Consider the following 13,421-nt stretch of genomic DNA (forward strand, 5'->3'; position numbering starts at 1 on the left):
TAGGAAAAAATGAAATGAAATAAAATCCATAGGATTAATGTAGTCATTTCTATGATGCTTAGGTCTCATTCAGACCTTAGTGATTTTTCTCATATACAAAAACAGTCCATGTCAGCGAGTGTGTCATTGTTACCATGAGAGTTTAGTCAGTTTTAGGCCGGGGTGACACTTGGAAGTGTGATGCAAGAAACTTGCATAATAATAATAATAATAATCTTTATTACTATAGCGCCAACATATTCCACAGCGCTTTACAGTTCAACAGTTTCAAAACACAAGTCATAAGTAACAACGTTAACAATACAATAATTAAAGCAAAATTAGACAAACAATCTACAATCTACAATGAGGTGGGGGAGATACAAAGTACATGTGTTGTGATGCAGTGACCCCTGTGACAGCTAGGGGGTGCTGTATGGCCTTCCCAGGACATGCATGCAGGTGTTTCCTTTATTGTGATGGGGAAAGATGAGCGGCAGGGTTGTGAATGGCCGATATGTATCACAAGGATGTGTGGTCATGTGATGAAAGCCGGAACATGTGTTGTTCAGCAGATCTACTGCTGAGGGTTTGTTATTGTGTATTAGGAAAGCTTCCAGGTGACTTGGTGAGATGGGTGGGACCAGTCACCTATAAACCCACCCAGGGGCGTGTGTCTGAACGCCCAGGATAAAGCCTGTGTGTGTGTGGCTGTGTGAAATAGGACCTTTAGTGAGGTCATAACCATGGGATCCATACCTCACCGGTGGGTGTGGTTATGGACCATATAATGTGCCTGAGGTCTGGTCACATGGGGAGAGTGTATTGTGGCAGGGCTAAGGGTCGTGTAATCGATGGGAGATATGTGTCTCATAAATGGCTTGTCTCTATAATGTAAGGCAGAAGTAAAGCATAACAGATATTGTTATTGTTTTGTTTGAAGGACCTGTGGTGAGGTCACAGTCAGGTGACCAGTCAGCTACTGAGAACGTGGGTGTGGCTACAGCCTTATAATGTGGCCTGCTCCTGAACCAAGGAGTTGTGTGTGGGGAGGACTAAACCTCCCATGTGTGCTGAGACTCCTGCTCTGAGTCTACAACTACGGACATTGTGTTATTTTGCCTGAGCTAAAAGGCTATTTGTTTGCTGTTACGTTTCCTTGTGCGTTTATGCCGTGAATAAACTGCAAGCACTGTGGAAGAACCTGTCTCACATTTGTCTCCCGCTGCACCTAAGCGAGCCACATCCCCACAATTGGTGGTACACGTGCGGGCAGCGGTCCCAGCAGAGACTTGAGACAGTTGCTGCATGTCCTGGGTGAAGTTTGCAGCGGGGCAACAAGCATTGCCTGGAATCATGGAGGACCTCATGAAACACCTGGTCCAGTCCCAGGCACTGCAGCAGGAAACCAACAAGCTGTTGTTACAGCAGATCCAGCAAAGCCAGCAGGAGCAGCGGCAGCAGTTCCAGCAAAGCCAGCAGGAACAACGGCAGCAGATGCAGCTTCTGGCAACCGCCATCCAGGAGGGCAGGACGAGCGCCCCAACCCCAGGTCGGGCTGATGCCACCGACGTCGAGAAGGCGGTAAGACGCGCATTACAAAAAATGACCCCTGAGGATGATGTGGAGGCCTTCCTGACGGTGTTTGAGAGGGTGGCTGAGAGGGAAAAACTTCAGCCAGAGCGGTGGGCGGAGGTACTGGCCCCTTACCTAACGGGGGAGCCCCAGAAGGCGTACTTTGACCTGACGGTACAAGATGCCAGAGAGTATCCCAAATTAAAAGCGGAAATTCTCGCCCGCTTGGGGGTAACAATGACTACCAGGGCACAGAGAGTGCATCGTTGGGCCTATCACCGGGACAAACCCCCGCGCTCCCAAATGTTTGACCTGTTGCACCTGGTCCAGAAATGGCTGCAGCCAGAGTCGGCTTCCCCTGCACAGATGGTAGAGCGAGTTGTGATGGATCGGTTTGTGCATTCTCTGCCGAGACCTCTACAGACTTGGGTTGCCCAGGGTGATCCCCAAAATGCTGATGAACTGGTTGGGCTGGTTGAGAGATACCAGGGGATGGAAGGTTCCTTGGGGAAGCAGCCCATTCCATATTGGGGGTCCCAGCAGGGGGCGGAGTCACAAAAAGGGGTGGTGCGTCCAAGGTCAAAAGGGGCGGGGGAGGCGGTGCCCAAGGTCCCCTCGGGTGTTATTTGCTGGAAGTGTCATGGGCCAGGACATATAGCGGCCCGTTGTCCCCAGACCACCGAGCAGATGGACTGCAGCATGGGACGCCGTAGTTCATACTACGCATATCCAGCTTGCAGTGTGAACTCGCTACCTAACAAGGGGCCACAAGCGTGTCCCGTGAAGGTGAACGGTCGAGCAGTAATGGCGCTTCTGGACTCCGGGAGCTTGGTGACCCTTGTGAGGGCCAGTTTTCCTCTAAACATACTCCCGGGTAAAAAGATTGGTGTTCGGTGCATACATGGCGATGCAAAGGACTACCCTATGGCTAGGGTGAAGATTGAAACGGCGCATGGCACCGAGTCGCAAGAAGTTGGCGTTGTTCGAGACTTGTTGCATCCCATAATTATTGGCCGGGATTTCTGTCTGTTTTGGGATCTGTGGGGGATGGGTTCTGAGTGTGCTAGCAAGAGCAGGGAACCAATCCACCCCACTGAGGTATCGCCACCACCAGAGGCAGACGAGTTCCCTTTATGTGTCCTTGTTGGGGATGAAGAGGAAGGGTCCCCTGTACCTGACATCCCGGAGTTAGGGGTGGCCGGGGAGAATTTTGGGACTGCCCAACATAGGGACCCCACACTAAGGGAAGCCTTTAACAATGTCACCGTCATTAATGGGGTTGCACAAGAGCCGGGAGCCGACACAAGGTTTCCCCATTTTATGTTGAGTGGGGAATTGTTGTACCGGGTCACGAAAATAAGGGAGGAGGTGGCAGAGCAGTTAATAGTACCAGGCCCCTATAGACGAAAAGTGTTGGACATGGCCCATTCACACATCTTGGGGGGACACCTGGGGGTGGAAAAAACCCAGGAACGGATTGTACAGAGGTTCTATTGGCCTGGGTGTCACCGGGAAATAGTAAACTATTGCAGGTCCTGCCCGACATGTCAGTTAACTGCCCCCACATCTCATTTTCGGAACCCTCTTGTGCCACTGCCCATTATTGAGGTGCCATTTGAGAGAATTGCCATGGACTTGGTCGGTCCCTTAGTTAAATCAGCTCGGGGCCATCAGTATATATTAGTCATCCTGGACTATGCCACACGCTATCCTGAGGCCATTCCCCTGAGAAACTCCTCTGCGAAGAGTATAGCCCGTGAGCTGGTCCATGTGTTTTCCCGGACGGGTTTGCCGAAGGAGATCCTGACCGACCAGGGGACACCTTTTATGAGCAAGGTGATGAGAGAATTGTGCAGAGTCTTGCAAATTTCCCAGCTGAGGACTTCAGTGCACCATCCACAGTCAGATGGCCTTGTTGAGAGGTTTAACAAGACCCTGAAGAGCATGCTGAGAAAAGTCATAGAGGAAGATGGTAGAGACTGGGATTGTCTCTTACCGTATTTACTGTTTTCTATCCGTGAAGTTCCCCAGGCCTCCACGGGGTTCTCCCCCTTCGAGCTTCTGTACGGCCGGCATCCGCGAGGTCTCCTAGATATAGCCAAGGAAACCTGGGAAGCCGAAGTCACGCCCCACAGAAGCATCATTGAGCATGTGGCACTGATGCAGCAGAGGGTTGCAAAGGTGATGCCCATTGTTAAAGAACATCTCCGCCAGGCACAAGAGGCTCAGGCCAGGGTCTACAACCGGTCAGCCAGAGTGAGGCAGTTCAATCCGGGAGACCGAGTTCTCGTGCTAATCCCGACGGTGGAAAGTAAGTTCTTGGCCAAGTGGCAAGGGCCATATGAGGTGGTGGAGAAACTGGGAGACGTAAACTACAAGATCCACCAACCCGGAAGACGGAAGCCATACCAGGTTTACCATGTTAACCTTATCAAGCCGTGGCAAGATAGAGAGCCAGCGGTAACTCCGTGCTTGCTGGGCAACCTAGAAGGGGAGGTTGGAGCCGTTACCATAGCGGAGACTCTATCGAAGGCCCAGAAGCAGCAGTGCCGGGAGTTACTCCAGAAAAAACGGGACCTGTTCTCAGAGTTGCCGGGGTGCACGAAGGTGGTGGAGCACGAAATTCTGACCGAGCCACATGTGCGGGTGAACGTGAAACCATATCGTATTCCTGAGGCCCGGCGAGAGGTAATCTCCAAGGAGGTGCAGCGTATGTTGAAGCTCGGGGTCATTGAGGAATCCAAGAGCGGCTGGTCGAGCCCGATTGTCCTGGTCCCAAAACCTGATGGTGAATGGAGGTTCTGCAACGATTACCGGAAGCTGAATGAGGTCTCCAAGTTCGACGCTTATCCCATGCCACGCGTTGATGAGCTCATCGAGAGACTTGGACCTGCCAGGTACATAACCACTTTGGATCTGACCAAGGGATATTGGCAGATCCCCATGGCACAGGAAGCCAAGGAGAAGATGGCATTCTCCACACCAGACGGGTGCTTCCAGTATGTCCGGATGCCGTTTGGCCTACAGGGAGCTCCAGCAACCTTCCAGAGGGCGATGGATAGAATCCTTGCACCTCATAAGCTATACACTGCTGCATACCTGGATGATATCGTCATCTTTACCCCGGACTGGGAGACACACCTGGAAAAGGTCCAAGCAGTGTTTGACGCTCTAAGAGAGGCAGGGTTTACAATAAACCCAAAGAAGTGTGCCTTGGGGAGAGAAGAAGCCAAGTACCTCGGATATGTAGTGGGGCGTGGCGAGATCAAACCCCAAATCAATAAAGTGGAGGCAATTCAAACATGGCCGAGACCTCTGTCAAAGAAGCAAGTTAAAGCCTTCCTGGGGATTGTGGGATATTACAGGAGGTTTATCCCAAACTTCGCCACAATGGCTGCACCTCTAACTGATCTGCTTAAAGGGACAAAGTCAGTGATGGTCAGCTGGTCCGAAGAAGCAGAGTCAGCCTTCCAAGAAATGAAGGGAGCACTTTGTAAGCAACCCGTTTTGGTGGCCCCAGACTTTAAACGTGAATTTGTCCTCCAGACAGATGCCTCAGATGTCGGGGTAGGAGCTGTCCTTTCCCAAGAGATACGTGGGGAGGAGCATCCTGTTCTCTACTTGAGTAGGAAGTTGACTTCTTGTGAGAGAAATTACTCAGTTGTAGAGAAGGAGTGTTTGGCCATAAAATGGGCAGTGGACACATTACGGTACTACCTGGTGGGACGGAAGTTTAGGTTAATATCCGACCATGCCCCACTCAGGTGGATGAGGGAAACCAAGGGCAAGAATGCTAGGGTCACCCGCTGGTTCTTAGCCCTACAAGACTTCAGCTTCCATGTAGAGCATAGGGCCGGGAAGCTACATGGGAATGCCGATGCCCTCTCCAGAATCCCTTGCCTGGTAGGTGAAAGTGCCAAGCCCCACGGCTTTAGGCAGAGGGGGGAGGTATGTGGCAGGGCTAAGGGTCGTGTAATCGATGGGAGATATGTGTCTCATAAATGGCTTGTCTCTATAATGTAAGGCAGAAGTAAAGCATAACAGATATTGTTATTGTTTTTGTTTGAAGGACCTGTGGTGAGGTCACAGTCAGGTGACCAGTCAGCTGCTGGGAACGTGGGTGTGGCTACAGCCTTATAATGTGGCCTGCTCCTGAACCAAGGAGTTGTGTGTGGGGAGGACTAAACCTCCCATGTGTGCTGAGACTCCTGCTCTGAGTCTACAACTACGGACATTGTGTTATTTTGCCTGAGCTAAAAGGCTATTTGTTTGCTGTTACGTTTCCTTGTGCGTTTATGCCGTGAATAAACTGCAAGCACTGTGGAAGAACCTGTCTCACATTTGTCTCCCGCTGCACCTAAGCGAGCCACATCCCCACAGTATGGACTGATTGGTTCATGTGGAAGGTCCTGGAAGGCCTATGTGTTGAAGGTGTGCTACCTCCCTGAAGAGCACATGGAGGATTTGGACCTGGTGGCCTGTGTGTTGGACGGTTCCAAGTGGGGACAGAAGTCCTGAACAGCACACAGAGAGGCCGTGTTTCCAGAGTCAGTGATGACTCTGCATTGGGAAGCTATCCAACGGCTGAGGATCTGAAACTGTTAGGCGGCCTAGTGAGCAAGGCGTTGTCTGGGATGGTGATCCCAGTTCGGCAGCTTCCCTGACAAACGTGAGTGATACTGACCGAGGTCAGAAAGAGACTGGGTTCAGACTATGGAGCCAACATCTGGAGCAGGAGCTCCTAAGGGTGTGTGCACACGCTGCAGATTCTGCTACAGATCCACAGCGGATTTGGCCGCTGTGGATCCGCAGCATTTTTTGCTGCGGTGTACAGTAGCATTCTAACCTATGAAAAAAAAACCCGTTGTGCAGACGCTGCAGAATTTTCCGTGCGGATTTGCTGCGGTTTCAAAACCGCAGAAAGAATTGACATGTCAATTCTTTCTGCGGATTCCGCTGCGGCTTGTCATCTTCTCCAATGAGGAGATGCAAAACTGCAGGCTAATCCGCAGGTAAAACCGCAGGTCTTTTGACCTGCAGATTTACCTGCGGATTTTATAAAATCTGCGTGGCCAAATCCGCAGAGCATTCCGCAGCGTGTGCACATACCCTAAGAGGTAACCCCGGACAGGGGGAAATAACTGTGTTGAGGCTATAGAACCTGTTTACTGGACACAGGTCTGAGAGAGCGGAGCCCTAATATGAACACTGACCTGTCTGATGTAAGACTGTTGTGTTTTATGGTTTATGCTGTATAATAAACCACATAGACTGTTTAAATGGAAAGTGTTCCTGTGTGCCGTGAATCCTCTACCAAGTGAGTGTTCCCCAACACTAACAATAAGTGCTACCTTACAGTGTGTATTTACAGTGATGTATTTACAATGATTGTCCAGCCATCTTGAGGGAGTGAGGGATAGATGGGGATAGTGAATGGCCTACGCATGCACACTTCCACATAAAATGACTTATTAGTGAATGTGATTGGCTGCTCTGAACAAATGTGTTTTGAGGGAGCGCCTAAAACTATGCAAATTGTGGATAGTCCTAATTTCTTGGGGTAGAGCATTCCAGAGGATTGGCGCAGAGTGGGAGAAGTCTTGGAGTCAGGAGTGGGAGGTACGGATTAGTGCGGAGGTTAGTCGAAAGTCATTTGCAGAGCGCAGCGGTCGGTTGGCCGATAGACAGAAATGAGGGAGGAGATGTAGGGGGGTGCCGCACTGTGGAGAGCTTTGTGGGTTAGAACAAGTACTTTGAATTGGATCCTATACTGAATGGGCAGCCAATGTAACGATTGGCGAAGATTGGGCAAGTCCGAGTACCGATTAGCCAGATGGATGACCCTGGCTGCTGAATTAAGTATGGACTGGAGAGGGGAAAGTCGAGTAGCAGGGAGACCAATTAATAGAGCGTTGCAGTAGTCCAGGCGGGAGTGGATCAAGGAGACAGTAAGGGTTTTTGTTGTTTCCATGGTGAGAAAAGGACGAATTCTTTAGGTGTAAGCGGCAAGAGCAGGCAAGAGATTGTATATGGGATTTGAAGGAGAGATTGGTGTCAAACATAATACCCAGACAGCGCTCCTGTTGCTGGGTTGTTATTATGGTGCCACCCATGGAGAGGGAAATGTCAGGTTTAGGGAGGTTAGTAGACGGTGGGAACAGAAGAAGTTCAGTTTTGGAGAGGTAGTCAGATAGAGGGCGGACATGATGTTGGAGACTACGGACAGACAGTGACTGGCGTTCTGTAGTACAGCGGGGGTAAGGTCAGGGGATGACGTGTATAATTGTGTGCCATCAGCATAAAGATGGTGCTGAAAGCCAAATCTCCTAATGGTCTCTCCAATTGGGGCTGTGTAGAGAGAGACCGACATGGGACCGGAGTGTGTGGCTGCATGTATTTCTATGCAGCCGCACACTCCGGTCCCGAGTGCAGCAGCAGTGCCGGGTATTGATGAGAGAGACTCACGTCAGTTTCTCACATCACACTCGCAAGTGCGACCCCGGCCTTACTGAGATGTAATAAAATGATTAACTTTTCAAAACCTTCTCATATCAAACAGTTGGTGAAAAATGGCATCCGATTGCTGTACAATTTTTTTCACTGACCCATAATCTTAAACTGGCAATTTTGATCTGAGAATTGGCTCAAAATAGGGCATATCTCTAGGATTTTGTGCTGACCACTCGGTCTGCAAAAATATATAGGCATGTGTAGAGCCACATAGACTATAAGGCCTTGTTCACACGTTCAGTAGTTGGTCAGTTTTTTACAACAGTATTTGAAAGCCAAAACCAACCAGGAACGGATGAATTATACAGAAGTGGTGACGTGCTTCTATTATACTTTTCCTCTGACTGATCCTCTCCTGGTTTTGACTTAAAAATACTGAGGTAAAAACTAGCCAAATACTCATCATGTGCATGTGGCCTAAGGCCCCTGGTTTTGTCTTATAAATACTGAGGTAAAATATTGACCAAATACTGAACGTGTGCACATGGCCTAAGTATGAGTTCTAGTCGTGAAAAAAAAAAAAATGGAATATGTGGAACTTGTAGACTTTTCTCCTTTCCCTTGTCTCTCAGGCCGGTTTCACACTAGCGCATTTTCAGCGCGCGCACGGCCGGGGGTGGCTCCGCCCCCGATCCGGCTCTCTGCCCGGTGTGCCCGCCCCTTCCTTGTAGCGCCGCCTCCTAGCGGACAGCGGCGCCTGCGATCGGCGCACCCTATCTTTAGCATAGGGTGCGCCGATCGTGCGCAGGCCGTGCGCTAGTTGCGCTTTGACCTGCGCTGCGCACTTTTGACGGTGCGCCGTGCGCGCCAAAATCGAACTTTTTGGATTTTGGCGCGCACGGCGCACCGTCAAAAGTGCGCAGCGCAGGTCAAAGCGCAACTAGCGCACGACCTGCGCACGATCGGCGCACCCTATGCTAAAGATAGGGTGCGCCGATCGCAGGCGCCGCTGTCCGCTAGGAGGCGGCGCTACAAGGAAGGGGCGGGCACGCCGGGCAGAGAGCCGGATCGGGGGCGGAGCTACCCCCGGCCGTGCGCGCGCTGAAAATGCGCTAGTGTGAAACCGGCCTAAGAAAGAAAAAAAGCACAAGCATGAGATTTCTGGCATCTCATAGCTTTTGATAGGTACTTTAAAACAGTGTGGACAAGGCCTTAGAATAGTGAAATCTAGTTGGCCGCTATCAGAAACTCATTACACTCGTCCATGTCTGTCCATGCCATTGCTGCTGATGCCTCGGTGGTGATCACAGATGAATGAGTCACTTTTCTGGGCCTGCTCTTAAAATCTTTAAGGCCCCAATAAACATTAGGAGAAAGTTGGCCAAATGTGTCGATTACACAGAACAGGACCATCTCTTGCTGCATATGGTGGCCATTACGACTATCCCCCTGCAGATGATGTCTAAGAAGGGAAGAATTGGAACTTCAAAACTTCAAAACTTACTGGTATCGGCTTTCTCCTCTCTCTCCATTGAAAATACATGAATGTCTAGTTGACCTGAGTGCTCATTTAATGCCAGGGTCACACTTGCGAGTGTGGCACGAGTCTCTCGCAACAATACCCGGCATTGCCACTGGCACTTGGAACCAAAGTGCAAGGTATTGATGCGAGAGATTTGCGTGAGTTTCTCGCATCACACTCGCAAGTGATACCCCGGCCGATAAGGGGGAATCAGGAAAGGTAGCCATCTGCCTGATGTATTTCAGATGTGTGGCCAGCTTTAGATTTTCTAAAGTGGACATTTGAATTATAGGAAGTCATAGATGATACTATTCGTATAGAAATGGTCTTTAGACATGATGGGTGTAGACCTGTAGCACTGTAGCCCCTTCTAATTTAGGCCTACTCAGCAGTGTCCCCAACAACCCAGCCTTCTGCTATATCATTAGAACCTACAGCTGAATTAACACTTCTAATGTTCTTTGTGGAAATACTAAACAGTCTGAAGGCTACGAAATGGAAGACCTGAACCTTTAAGCACAGAAGGGTGTTACTAACCTCTGAAAGCAGCTTTTAATTTTAACTTTATTTTTAGTTTAGTGGCTTAGGAATTGCTTCCAACATAACCAGTGGAAAAAAGGAAACTGGCAGACAGAAGAAATAACTACTGTGCTTACTGATCTGCATGTGCCAGTTCTGCCTACAGGAAGACATAAACTGTTCGTACATACTAGATAAATGTTGGTTGATTTCGCCATTCCTCTGGGAGTGATCGACCATCTACTGTATATAGTGGTGTTGCAATTCTCCCCTGACTTTAAACATTTGTTCTCAGGGGAGATAAGCTTTCTGTCAGATGTTGTGGAACACGTCTAAGTGCTAAATACATCGGTTACTGCACAAATATAGCTGATAGTTTGCTACTCTGTATCAGTCTGGGGTCCAGGCTCTAGTCAGAGAGCATCACCTGAACTGGGTACAGTGGTATTCACTATGTATGGATGAGTGGGGACAAAAGTGGTCATATTCACTGACAGCAAATTATTATCTGGAAAAGGCCGAGGAAGTGAAAAGTATATTAGAAAATGATATATATCTTTTCATCATACAGTGATTAGTAATAGAAAGTTTGACATCTTTTTGTTATACAATTACGCTTTATTAGCTCACAGTAACGTATAGTATCCACCTAGCAATTAGCATACATGAATCTAGGACTAGTTTCCTATAAAAACAAACATTCTTAACACTTATGTCTTGCAACATGTGCAATTAAGTATACTGGCAACTGTATCACAGTCAAAACGAGCAAAGCGTGAGAAGTGACAGCCAGAACTTCAGTCAAATAAGGGATTATTCATGGAAATAATGAGATTTCTGATATTTTAAGACTAGGAGTGATCCCCAGAGCACATTTGTCAGTGTACGGAGTGTAAATGTACCTTACCTTACTGAGGTCTTCCGCTCTCTCTGGAGTCTTTGCCTGAACTTGTGGGTGTGCTACAAGTTCTTTCCTTTCATAGCCTGTGCCTCCTCCTCCTCCAGGCCAAGATGATTTTGGAGAAGGCAAAGCTGGTTAGTCCACCTCCATCTCTGGTTACACATACATACTGGGCCTATTATCATTGTAATGTCTAGGACGATTCTGGCATCAGCAAGGAATGAAGGAGTCACTGGCTGTACCATTGCGTATTTTTGTTTAACTTGTTTAGATAGCACCATTAATTTCTACAGCGTCTTATAGACAATATCATCGCTGTCCTCATTGAGGCTCACAATCTAAACTCCCTACCGGATTAGTAGGAAACTGAAGTACAGCCGGAGGTCTGTGATGGTTATTTGATAATGCGCCGCGATAAGTGAGGTTCACCGCGCAGACATGTGATGCACATGTGCAATGACACGACAGCCCATCAATTACCGGGCATGCTTTCCACAACGGAAGGCATCGTGTACTTGATGTTGGATGAAAACAATCCGAGTATGAGGCTGGTAGATGTCATGCGTCACACAGTGGAACGCATGGCGTGCTTGATGTCAGATACTTATCATAACTACTGCAGTGAACTCAAAACACAAGGCGTGTCTTATGATATTATAGAAGACAAAAGAGGGATAATATTAGGAAATCTTACAGGTGCAGAGGAAATAAATACAGTAGGAGAATGGCAGTGTGTAATAGTATTGGCACAGTATTATGATTATGGTATAATCATGGTCTGAAACAATACTCATACCCATAAGTATAGACATGATACCAGACCCATACAAAAGAAGACCCATATTAACAAGGCGAGTATGAATATAAAAACAAGTCAAGTGTCAAGTTACAGTATATACCAGGAATACACATATTATTAGACATATTATTAGAGTGCCACAAAAAACCACACATATGACTGTTGTTCATTGATGCCTTTAGGGGTTAGTGAGTCTAATCTGAAGATCCATTCACTCTCTTCTAGTATGAATTTGTTGTGGTCTGCCTTATTGGTTTTTGGCCTAATCACCTCAATGACACTAGGTACCTGTTTGAGATGGTTTTTAGTACAGACTATGTACCAGATAATTCCTTGGGAACCGACCTTTCCCAAAAGTGAAGTTTGGAACTGGTTAAATAACATCTTTCAAATCATAATTCCCCAATGTTTTTTAAGAATGTAGCAAATAACATCCATCTGATTATCAAAAGTCCCTATTATCCGGTTTATTCCATTATCATGACCCCTTGGTCATGGCATGGAGAAGAGATTGTCGCATCTATCTGCAAAAGCATAGGTTGAATCAAGAGCATGTTGTGGATACCCCCTCTCTCTCTCAATCTAGCTCTCATCTCTGAGACCTGCACCCTAAAGTATTATACATTTGAACTCCTTGAATATGTTGTCCTTGGTGGCAATTTAATCCAGGACTCCAGCACTGCAAAGCTACAGTGTGAACCACTGAGCCACCCTGCTACCCATATTGTGTATAACTTGTTCTTAGACTATATGTTAAAATACAATGCACTGTGCCCAGCTAATTTAGGTAATACTATATACTAATGAGTCCCTTTGTTACTAGTCTGAAATACTTACAGTATAATTGTAGCTTTAGGTAAGATAACCATATGCATTCTTATCTGTTGGTAATAATAACAATAAATCGAATAATTGGCCATGTAGGTGGGAGGCCATGTAATCTCTTGAACCACTCCCTCTTTTCGTCATAGGAATTTCCCCACTTATCAACATGGTTGCTTTGATATTTGTAGGACAGTTATCCTTATAGTAGAGTTGAGCGACTTTAGTCGGATCGGGTTTCATGAAACAAAATTCGTTTCAGATGAAACTGGTCCGACTAGGGCAAAAAAAGTCAGAGTTTCATCCGAAACCCGACCCTAATGCAAGTCAATGGGGAATAAAAGTCGGCATTGAGTGGATGAATGTCATCCGCTCAATGCCGACTTTTACTGTATTTCCCATTGACTTGCATTGGGCTCGGGTTTCGGATGAAACTCCGACTTTTTTTGCCCTAGTCGGACCAGCTTCATCTGAAACGAATTTTGTTTCATGAAACCTGATCCGACTAAAGTCGCTCAACTCTACCTTATAGGAAAACGTAGATGCTGCAATCATTTCCTGCAGTCAGAGGGGTTTTGGGGCACTGTATAATAGCCACCCATAATAGTTCTCACACAGTATAATGCCCCCAAAGACCGCTAAACAGAGTATAAAGTTCCTCACACAGTATGATGGCCCAACAGACCTCCTACAAGCAAGATTAAAATAAAAAATATGTATCATATACTCATGTTCTCCAGGATCCTGGTGAGTCCACATCAGACAGCAGCAAGGTGTGGGAGGACCAACGCGTTCATGTCATCACTCTGGGGCATTGATATCTTAACGTTGCTCTGCCCTGCTAAACAGAGTAT

At 47.6% G+C, this 13,421-nt stretch overlaps 1 protein-coding gene across 1 annotated transcript in view; it reads right to left on the reverse strand.

The window, feature by feature from the left end:
- RHBDL2 (rhomboid like 2) overlaps positions 1 to 11,014 on the reverse strand; it is a 70,444-nt gene extending 59,430 nt beyond the window's left edge. The window contains exon 1 of the mRNA XM_073572235.1: positions 10,953 to 11,014. The gene's annotated coding sequence lies outside the window, so the exon portion shown is untranslated. The remainder of the gene's footprint in view (positions 1 to 10,952) is intronic.
- Positions 11,015 to 13,421: the final 2,407 nt, after the last annotated feature.

The sequence above is a fragment of the Dendrobates tinctorius genome, unplaced genomic scaffold (assembly GCF_039654945.1).
Source record: "Dendrobates tinctorius isolate UK_male_01 unplaced genomic scaffold, ASM3965494v1 ptg000007l, whole genome shotgun sequence".
NCBI lineage: Eukaryota > Metazoa > Chordata > Amphibia > Anura > Dendrobatidae > Dendrobates > Dendrobates tinctorius.